Genomic DNA, 10,366 nt, shown 5'->3' with positions numbered 1-10,366 from the left:
TCTTCCTGACCTCTCCGCCCCCACCCCACTCCGGCCTATCACCCTCACCTTGACCTCCCTCCACCTATCGCAATTCCAACGCCCCTCCCCCAAGTCCCTCCTCCCTACCTTTTATCTTAGCCTGCTGGACACACTTTCCTCATTCCTGAAGAAGGGCTTATGCCAGAAACATCGATTCTCCTGTTCCTTGGATGCTGCCTGACCTGCTGCGCTTTTCCAGCAACACATTTTCAGCTCTGATCTCCAGCATCTGCAGTCCTCACTTTCTCCTACTCTCAAAGTATACCAATCTTCTCAGATGTTGAAGTTGGTCATTTTAAAGTTATGATTAGATCAGATTCCCTCCAGTGTGGAATCAGGCCCTACAGCCCAACAAGTCCACACCGACCCTCCGAAGAGCAACCCACCCAGACCCGTTCCCCTATGTTCACCCCTGACTAATTCACCTCACACTACGGGCAATTTAGCATGGCCAATTCACCTGATCTGCACATCTTTGGATTGTGAGAGGGAACTGGAGCACCCGGAGAAAACCCACGCAGACACAGGGAGAATGTGCAAACTCCACACAGACAGTTGCCCGAGGAGGGAATTGAACCCGGGTCTCTGGCACTGTGAGGGAGCAGTATCTATATATCTGTCAGAAATGACACACTTCCTCCTGTTCTCATTTGCACTTGCAATTCAACCGGTAAATTACCTTCTGATACTGACAGGTTTCTCATATATCAACACTACTATGGGGTACGGCCATTGAATCCCTCTCTCCCAATTTCACATTGGTATCTGCCTCTCTCATACTGCCAATTGGCTTGAGCAATTTTCATCTGCCTCATTCTGCCAGTGTTAGAATGCTCACTCCTGTCATGTTCTTCTGTTTGTCACAAAATTTATCAATCAAATGAAAATGATGGATAAAACAATACGTAGGCTTTCAATTTGAAAATAAGGTGTACAATGGAAACTTGCTGTGTGCGCAAAGATCTGTGCTGGGTCCATGGTTGTTCATTATTTATAGGAATGTTTTGGATGAGAATATAAGAGGCATGGTTAGTAAGGTTGCGGATGACACTAAAATTGGTGCGATAGTGGATAGTGAAGAAGAACATCAAAGAGTACAATGGGATCTTGATCAATTGGGCCAGTAGGCCAAGGAATGACAAATAGAATTCAATGCAGATAAATATGAGATGTTGCATTTTGGTAAGACAAACCAGGGCATGACTTACAGAATCAATGGTGGGGCTCTGGAGCATGTTGTCAAACAGAGAGACCTAGAGATGCAGGTATATAATTCCTTGAAAGAGGTGTCATAGGTAGACAGGGTGATAAAGAAAGCATTTGGCATCCTTGCCTTCTTCAGTCAGAGCATTAAGTACAGGAGTTGGGGCGTCATGTTAAAAGTGTACAAAACATTTGTAAGGCAAATTGTATTTGGAATACTGCATACAATTCTGGTCACCCTGCTATAGGAAAGATGTTATTTAACTGGAAAGGGTGCCAAAGAGATTTACAAGCATGTTACCGAGACTGGAGGGCTTGGGTAATAAGGACAGGCTGAACAGGCTGGGACTTATTTCCCTGGAGTTTTGGAGGCTGAGGGGTGATCTTAAAGAGGTTTATAAAATCATGAGGGGGCATAGATCTGGTGAATAGTCAAGGTCTTTTCCCCATAGTGGGGGAGTCCAAAACTAGAGGGCATAAGTTTAAGGTGAGAGGGGAAAGATTTAAGTAGTATCTGAGAGGGAATTTCTTCACACAGAGGGTGATGCGTAAGTGGAATGACCTACCAGAAAAAGTGGTGGAGGTGAGTACAATTACAGCATTTAAAAACCATTTGGACAGGTAGATGGATAGTAAGGTTTAGAGAGATATGGGCTAAATGGAGGTAAATGGGATTAGTTCAGATTTGGAAAACAGTGTCGACATGGACGAGTTGGGCCAAATGGCCTGTTTCTATGCTGTAAACCTCTATGGCTGAATGACTCTGTAACTGTGCAGTTATGTAAAAACAACTGACCTTATGTGTTCTATTGACAATGTCTTAGGATAAAACATCATGACTTGTGTCATAGTGTGCGTAACGTCAAACAGTTGAAGGTATAGAATGTTAAATATTCATGTATATCACATCAATCCCAGTCCATCTCCAAATGTATGCTGCCAGACACCTGTGGGCCTTCTTATTGTGTTCATATTCATTCAGGCACCACACATCCTCATTTCAGTTCATACGCCAAACTATCTCCCTCTCCACATTCATTGCTGGTCAGACATTACAACCTCTCCTTGTCTGCACTCTCTGCTGCCCATCGCACAGTTCCATTCTCTGCTGCAGCACACAGTACATCCAGAAACCAGGAGCAGCACTGAGGGATGTGGTTTATTATTTGGAAGCTAAATTGTATTCAGTTTGTAATTATTTATTGAGGATACACATTTGTGATACAGCAGGAAGCTGGAACACATTGTGGATCAGAGGTAAGTGCATACAAAATGAGTAAGTATATAATGATTGAGATTCAGTTCCAGTCTACAATGTCTGACAAAAAGGACTGGCTGTGATATTAAATTTCATCTCTAAGCATGGGTGCAGCTGGACACTGAATTCAATGGACTGACTGTCAATGTGAAAGGTGGACTGTTGTCTGAAATGAGGGATTCGGCAATCAAAGCCAGGAAGTGGTTTATGCTGAAGCACACAACAGTGGTTTGAATTGCCTTGGGAGTGGAGTGGGTGGGTTTTGTGACACAGCTGGAATGCATGGTGGCAGCAACAGCCAAAGCAGCTGGGCTAATAAGGATTGTGGATTTCCTTCTTCGGAGGTAACTTCCATCCAAAATAGCCTCGTGAGGGGGATGTGGGGGATAGACAGCAGAAATAACAATCTCCCCAGGATGGAGAATAGGGGATACAGAACAGATTGTATGAGATGTTGTCTTCGGATATTTAGGATAAGAGCGTCAAGCAAAAGAGCAGGAACAGAGGTATGTGAAAGGGACAGGAGTGATTACTTACGGAACATAAATGCAAAGGGAACTTTAGAAGCAGGTTAGCACTGGGGAATGTATTCTATTCCAGGTCAACAAAATGATTCTTTAGCATTCTGTCTCCCCTAGCCAGACACCTCTGTTCAAATGGTGATTAGAACAGTCATGGTTAATGTCGTAAAAGATCGCTCCTTAATTTTGAAACATTAATTTCTCTTGACCATATTCAAGCTAATAGCAACTGGACACTGCAGAAAGAATCGCAAGTCTGTGGTACACTATTATCTTCAATGAAGCCGCTTAAAATTAGCCCATACTCCGAAACAAAGAAATGTAAGTGGACTGTGCTTTTCCAATAAGAAAGCTTCATAAAAGTGAGATTTAGTGTTCTGTTCTAGATGAAAACAGCTCGTTAAACATGCCAAGGGCTAGTTGGCTTGTCATGTGACCTTCCATCTCCAACTGACCACTGATCAAGATTTGGTCAAGGCTAATGTATTCTAGTTGCCTGGTTTACACAACGAGATTCTGTCCCAGTATATTACTTTCAGAGCTCCCCATTGACCAAGTGAATACATCTAATGGTTTGTCTGCCCCCACGTTAAATACCCAAGTGATTGCCCTGATGCTTTGGAGATATTATTGGAAATGGTCCTATTTACAAAGTTACAATCCTGGAATTCCCTCCCTAAGGGCAAATAAGGTCCACCTATAGCACGTGGACTGCAGTAGTTCAAGGAGGCAACTCACTACCACCTTCTCAAGGGCAACTAGGGACAAGCAGTAAACACTGGCCAGGCAGCGATGCCCACATCCCATGAATGAATGAAAAAAACCTCCTGCAGGCAATTACTCTTGCTGCAGCTTTGTAGACAGGTTGTTTCCATTTCAATGCTGTTGGAATACAGAAGGCAGAGTGAAGCATACATCCAGCCATCTTTGATTGTGATTCCAAGTCACCAGAATGCATCTTTAGAAGTTTGCAGCCAGTAAATCTAAAATTCATCTCTCTTTGTAAAGCGTGGCTTCATATCAATGTGAATCTGAACTTGAAATAAGCCAAGCTCTCAGGCAAATTTATCAAATGAAGATTGACTCAGAATTCTGGCCCAGACTCTCACTTTCCTAGAACTGTGAAACAAGCAATCTCTCTGTCCTTGGTACTAAATGTACAGCTGTATTCATGAATACACACATTTCTTTTGTGATGCTTTATTTAAGATGTCCTCTTTCTTCGCATTTCTAATTAAGTTTGTTGCTTTCTTTTTGCAGTTTTTTTTATTCTTTAATGTTAATTAGAACTGTGACAAAAATACAAGGTTCGGATTTCATTCATTACGTGTCACTGGATGACTTCAAATTACGTCAATAGAATTTTGAAATGAGTGTTGCTGAGAGGGCTCCTTCATGTTGGTGCCAATAGACGGCCAATCAAAATTCTAATAGGTTGCACCCTTGTCACTCCCCAGGGGCAGGTACAGGATGTAGAAATAATTTTGACTTCTGTTTCCCACCTCCAAAGTGAAAATCTCGCCTGCAGAAGAAGCATGGCTAGGAAAGCTTTTGTGACTGTTTATGTGACACCTGAGACACGCTTGTTGGGGGAACATGTTTCATTTGCTCTCAAACCTTAACCCTCTCTATCTCCATAACCCCCGCAAACATGACAACCTCTTTGAGATATCTGTGCCCCTCCAGTTCCTTCCTCTGACTCATGCCCATTTCTAATTGCTCCACAGATGGAGGTGCTTTAACTGGCTCTTGAATTCTCTTATAAGTCTTTCTGCTTTGCCATCTGTTTCCTCTACCCTAAAGTGCTCCCTTTTCGATCCAAGTTTTCATCACCTCTCCTAATATCTCCATATCCAACTGAGTGCTAATTCTGTTTGATATGTTCCTGTGATCATTATTAATACTCTTTTTAAAAATAATATATTTTAGGTTTTGTAAGCTGTTTTAACAAAGGCATCTGGCCAATGGAATACATATAAAATAGCAACCAAAAGAAATTTAATCTGAATGCATTTGCTTAGTTGGCTTGATGGCTAGTTTGCGATGCCAAGAGACACTGATAGTGTGGTTTTAATTCCTGTACCGACTGAGGTTACTATGAATGACTTGCCTTCTCAACCTCTCACTCTCCTGAGGTGTGGTGACCTCAGGTTAAGCTACCACCAGTCATCTCTCTCTCTCTCTCTCTCTGTCTCTAATGAGAGAGCAGGTCTAGGGTCAGGTAGGACTACGGCAACTTTTAATTGAAGTTCTGTTCACAAAACCTTTACTTTTTTAACTTGTGGCTCTGCTTCAGGAATTCCTGAAACTGATTATCCTTGTGCTATAGAAGGATTGAACATAATCCAGTGAAAGTTTTTCTAGTTGAGTTATTCTTTCTGAAAATTTCAGGAATATTGTAGCTCAGTTGTCTGTCAATGGCCAACTATCAGGACATTCAAATCAGATCAATTCTGTTTAAAGCACAAATGCTTCAAACAATGCTATCTGATATTAACAACAAATATCAAATTATTTTGGCCATTATCTTATGCAATTAGCTGAATACTGTTACTGACATGCTTAAAGTACTTATTTCAAACCCGTTAAACCAGTTGTTAAAATATAGACAATTATATTCCGTATAAATACATTCATTCATGACTAATCACACAGCACGATTTCGAGACAAATGATTTCAAATAAAGCAGAATTAACTGTATGCTTTTAACAAATGCAGTAGTCTTGAAATTTCCATCTCATGCAAACAAATCCATTTAAAAAAAGGTAACTTCAGATTTCCCAATACGAGGCAGACCTACCATTCTTATAGCATCCTAACACACTCATCTAAATGTCAGTTTCTAAGAAATAGCTTGCCTCTGTTAGAAGAGAATTTTGAAAGAGATGCTGAAAAATTTATAATAAATTGCCACAGCAACACCTGGGTAGGAGACACCTTTGTCAGAAAGTACAAAACCATCTTTTGTTTTCCTTACTCCATTATTGTTACTTGTTCTCCTCAACTCATTGTCAGTCAACCATGAGGATAGATCGGTGAGCTGCCAATTAGGCACTCCTAAACTGACCACCAGGAGGTGTGTAGTGATATCCACTAATGACCTTCCTTTCCAATGGCTCCCCTTTCAGTTTGAGTCACTACTTTGCCTCTTGTTACTTCCCAGAATGTCCTGACAAAAATTGAAATTCCCTTTGTTTAGGATTCCAGACACAGACTGTCCATTGTTCCCCAGCTTTATGAGATAGTTTGTTGCCAACTCAATGCCAATGTCCTATTTTCCATGTGAAGCAGGACAATTGGTAAAAGGTTCAAGTGCAGCAGTTTTTATTTATAGGTGAAATCAAATGAACACATATAAGGAGAATGAATTACAAAGGTAAATATGCAAAGGAAAACAAAAAATTCACAGAAGATTGAGAAGTTTGCAAATTAGATTGAATTAATGAACTGATGCCATCCAGAGAGGCAGGCAGGTGTGCTCTCATTGATCTTGGTGTCTTCAAGCCAGAACGGGAAAGAACATCAGCCAGGCTGTCTACTGCTCACGTTATTTTATTTTATACAGCCTAGGGCAAAGCACCTAAATGTGATGACACAATCGCAGTTGGGTTTTTTTCGCTCATGGGTTGGGCTGCACTCAGAGTCCAGACTCAGAAATGGCTATCTGAGACAGGTAAAACAACTGCTCTGGAACTAGAGCTTAGCACCAATCAGCATCCTTACCCAAGGTAGAGAGACAGTTGGAAAATTTGAGAAGACTGAAAGAATCTGCACAGAGTCACAAAACTGTGGTATGAAGCAATTTGGGTTTAAATGAACCTTTCAACCATTACAAGAGATCTGAGTTGAGGAGCCCTGTGATATTCAGAAATGCCAGTGATCAATATATACTTGTCTCCTTGTTTTGCCAGACACAAAAAAAAAAATCACTGGTGATCACTACCATCTTTGTAATCTGAGCAGTGGGCTTAGACCTTTAATTTAGTGGTATGGCTACAGCAATAAAAACAAAGGGGGATTCCATATCAGCTTTGCCACACATGGACTTACTTCTAGACAATAAATCTGTCTTCCACTGGAGCAGTGAATTGTGCAAATCATTTTGTCCAGAAGCAAGCTGCCTTTGTGAGCTGTCTGGCAGGAGCAACTATTTTAACATTGTCGTTTTTAAACTGTTAATAAATCTATTCATTCCTTTGAAGAGAGAACTGAATATCAAGCTCCAACATGGTTTGAGCCATGAAGTCTGTGTATTGCTGAGATCGGCTGAGTATAAGCACAAAAGGTGCTTAACTCTATCTCCCACTTTGTTCAATATATATGAAAGATTTCTTTTCACAGCTTCTGTTATTTTCGCTCACAAACCCTGTGGGTATTCTTCATCTATTGACAATACGAGCGTTCCCACATAGAAAATATTTGCAATTCAATAGAGAGAGAGAAAAGAGAATTAGTGCATTTCCTTTTTGAAAATTACTGCACCATCAGCATTATTCTAACTTGCACACAAAGACTAGATGGACTTAAAACACAAGATATCAATAATGTGGTTTCCGATTAAAGTAATTATTTGAAGCTATAATGAAATATATTGCATAGACATGAAGAGTTCACAGCAGATTCTATAAAACAGTTTTCTTACCTTAAGTTGCACTGATTGTGAACCATTCAGTTCCTATTGTGACCAGACTTAAAAATTCAGCTCCTTTATCGCTTTGAAACTTGCTCTTCAAGATTTCTTTTGCAGCCTATGTGTACACATTGAAGAAACAGCCTGCACAAAGTCCTAGGTAGCTGCTCAGGAACAAAGCAATTTCACCCCACACACACACACATACACACACACACCTTTTTTCAAATAGCAGACTGTGGTTAGTCAGCCAAGCAAGCATGCTCTCCGTTTATATAGCATCTCTGAGACCAATGAACTTTGGCATCATCCCTGTAATGAGATGCCTTTAGGCTGACTTTAAAAGTGATGAATTAAAGCTGCAGCCACTCTGTGGTGCTGCTTTTTTGGAAAATTGTTTTAACATACCATTTATGGTGAAGGATGAAGTCACTTTAAGGCTTCCAAAGCCACCCCCACCCACCCCCCCCACCCCACCACCCCTTCCCCCCTCCACCCTCAGTGACTCAGCTCACAGGGAGAATTCTCATTCCACGTAAAAAGTTGCAAGACCAATCAGTTACTGAGTCGTCTAGTATCTAATCGCAAAAAGGAGTATAAACTCAGGAGAGGGTTTGAAACGAGCTGCCTGCTGCTGGCTGCTGCAGGGATGACAGACTTCAGATTTCTTTTGTTAAAGCTCCAATTACGGCTCTCTGGCTCTATCGTCAGAGGTGTTCAGGCAACTGACAGAGAGGGAAAGTAAATGACCCAGTAATCATCACTCTCTGGTCACGAATGAATTATCAAGTGACTTCTCAGTGCATTAACTCCTCAGTTATTGACAACAAAGCTTGTTTCAGATATTAAACAAAATCACACTGTCAATTTTTAATCTCAAATTTTATCAATGGTGATAACTTGAAAAATTCTGGCGCTGAAGGATGGAAATTCTCAATAAATCAGTTTTATGATTATATTAGTCAAATTTATATATCTATATTTATCAGTGTACTATTTCAGCCAGGTTCAATGTGTAACACATGCACTTCCGAATCATGTTTATATGCTCAAGTCCCATTTTAAATGACAACAAAATCCTGGGCTGAAACTCCACTAGCAGTTCTAAGGAATACTGCACTGCCAGAGGTGTGGGTTTTCAGATGACACCATAAATTCAGGCCAGGTCCGTTGACTCAGGTGAACATTAAAGATTCCATGACACTGCTTTGACGAAGGGCAAAAGAGTTGTCCAGTGCCACTATTTATCCTTCTAACAATATTATTAATAACAGAGTAATTAGTCACTGTGACATTAGCGCTGGTAAAATTTGCTGTGAGAAAATTGCCATTACCGCATTACAATAGCAATAATACTTAAAAGTACTTAATTGGCTGTAAAGTACTCCAAGATATTTTGCTGTCATGGAATGTAACTTAAGTACAAGTTTTATTAATTTTCTTAAAAAAATATGAATCACCCATTTCTGTGTACAAAACTAATCAGATGAAATGGAATGTATTTTTTATAAAGGACACAGAGCTATCACTGGAGCAGATTGCAATGACAGGCATCATCATTGCAATGGGAATAAGTGAGGACTGCAGATGCTGGAGCTCAGAGCTGAAAAATGTGTTGCTGGAAAAGTGCAGCAGATCAGGCAGCATCCGAGGAGCAGGAGAATCGACGTTTCAGGCATTAACCCTTCTTAAGGAATGAGGAAGGTGTGCCAAGCAGGCTAATATAAAAGGTAGGAAGGAGGGACTTGGGGGAGGGGCATTGGGAATGCGATAAGTGAAAGGAGGTTAAGGTGAGGGTGATAGGCCGGAGAGGGAGTGGGGGCGGAGAGGTCAGGAAGAAGAAGAAGGGCAAGAAGGAGGTGCTGAGTCCGAGGGTTGGGACTCGGTGGGGGGAGGGGAAATGAGGAAGCTGGAGAAATCTGCATTGATGAGGCGCTCTTCCTCCAGGCATCGTGTTGCCATGGTCTGGTGATGGAGGAGGCCAAGGACCTTTATGTCCTTGGCGGAGTGGGAGTGGGAGTTAAGGTGTTCAGCCATGAGCAGTTGGGTTGGTTGGTTCAGGTGTCCCAGAGGTGTTTACTGAAACGTTCTGCAAGTAGGCGGCCTGTCTCCCCAATGTAGAGGAGGCCACTTCGGGTGCAGCAGATGCAGTAAATGATGTGTGTGGAGGTGCAGGTGAATTTGTGATGGATATGGAGGGGTTCTGTCCTGGTGGCGATTGGAGGGGCGGGGTTCAAGGGCGGAGGAGCGGGAAGTGGAGGAGATGTGGTGGAGAGCATCATCAACCACGTTTGAGTGGAAATTGCGGTCTTTGAAGAAGGAGGCCATCTGGGTTGTTCGGGATTGGAATTGGTCCTCCTGGAAGCATAAGCGGCGGAGGCGAAGGAATTGGGAATATGGGATGGCATTTTTACAGGGGGCAGGGTGGGAGGAGGTGTAATCTAGGTAGCTGTGGGAGTCGGTCAGTTTATAGTAAATGTCCGTGTTGTGTCGGTCGCCCGAGATAGAAATGGAGAGGTCTAGGAAGGGGAGGAAGGAGTCTGAGACGGTCCAGGTAAATTTGAGGTCAGGGTGGAAGGTGTTGGTAAAGTGAATGAACTGTTCAACCTCCTCGTGGGAGCACCACCCCCCACTTTTTCCTCCGCCACATCGGTGACTGTATCGGCGCTACCTCGTGCTCCCACGAGGAGTTTGAAAATTTCATCCACTTTACCTACACCTTCCACCCCGAC

At 42.0% G+C, this 10,366-nt stretch overlaps 1 protein-coding gene and 1 long non-coding RNA gene across 13 annotated transcripts in view; one reads left to right on the top strand and one right to left on the bottom strand.

Annotated features, from left to right (window-relative positions):
* tncb (tenascin Cb) overlaps positions 1-10,366 on the bottom strand; it is a 330,609-nt gene that overhangs the window by 135,796 nt on the left and 184,447 nt on the right. The window contains exon 1 of one of the 12 annotated variants that reach the window (XM_043719941.1): positions 7,647-8,036. The exons of the other annotated variants lie outside the window; for them this stretch is intronic. The gene's annotated coding sequence lies outside the window, so the exon portion shown is untranslated. Of the gene's footprint in view, positions 1-7,646; positions 8,037-10,366 lie in introns of those variants that run through there. 12 annotated transcript variants of the gene reach the window in all.
* LOC122564764 overlaps positions 2,376-10,366 on the top strand; it is a 65,744-nt gene continuing 57,753 nt past the window's right edge. The window contains exon 1 of the long non-coding RNA XR_006315994.1: positions 2,376-2,481. This is a non-coding gene — a long non-coding RNA (uncharacterized LOC122564764). The remainder of the gene's footprint in view (positions 2,482-10,366) is intronic.

This window comes from Chiloscyllium plagiosum, chromosome 30, assembly GCF_004010195.1.
Source record: "Chiloscyllium plagiosum isolate BGI_BamShark_2017 chromosome 30, ASM401019v2, whole genome shotgun sequence".
Taxonomy (NCBI): Eukaryota; Metazoa; Chordata; class Chondrichthyes; order Orectolobiformes; family Hemiscylliidae; genus Chiloscyllium; species Chiloscyllium plagiosum.
The sequence above is the reverse complement of the archived record's forward strand: the minus strand, read 5'-3'. Positions and strand labels throughout refer to the sequence as shown.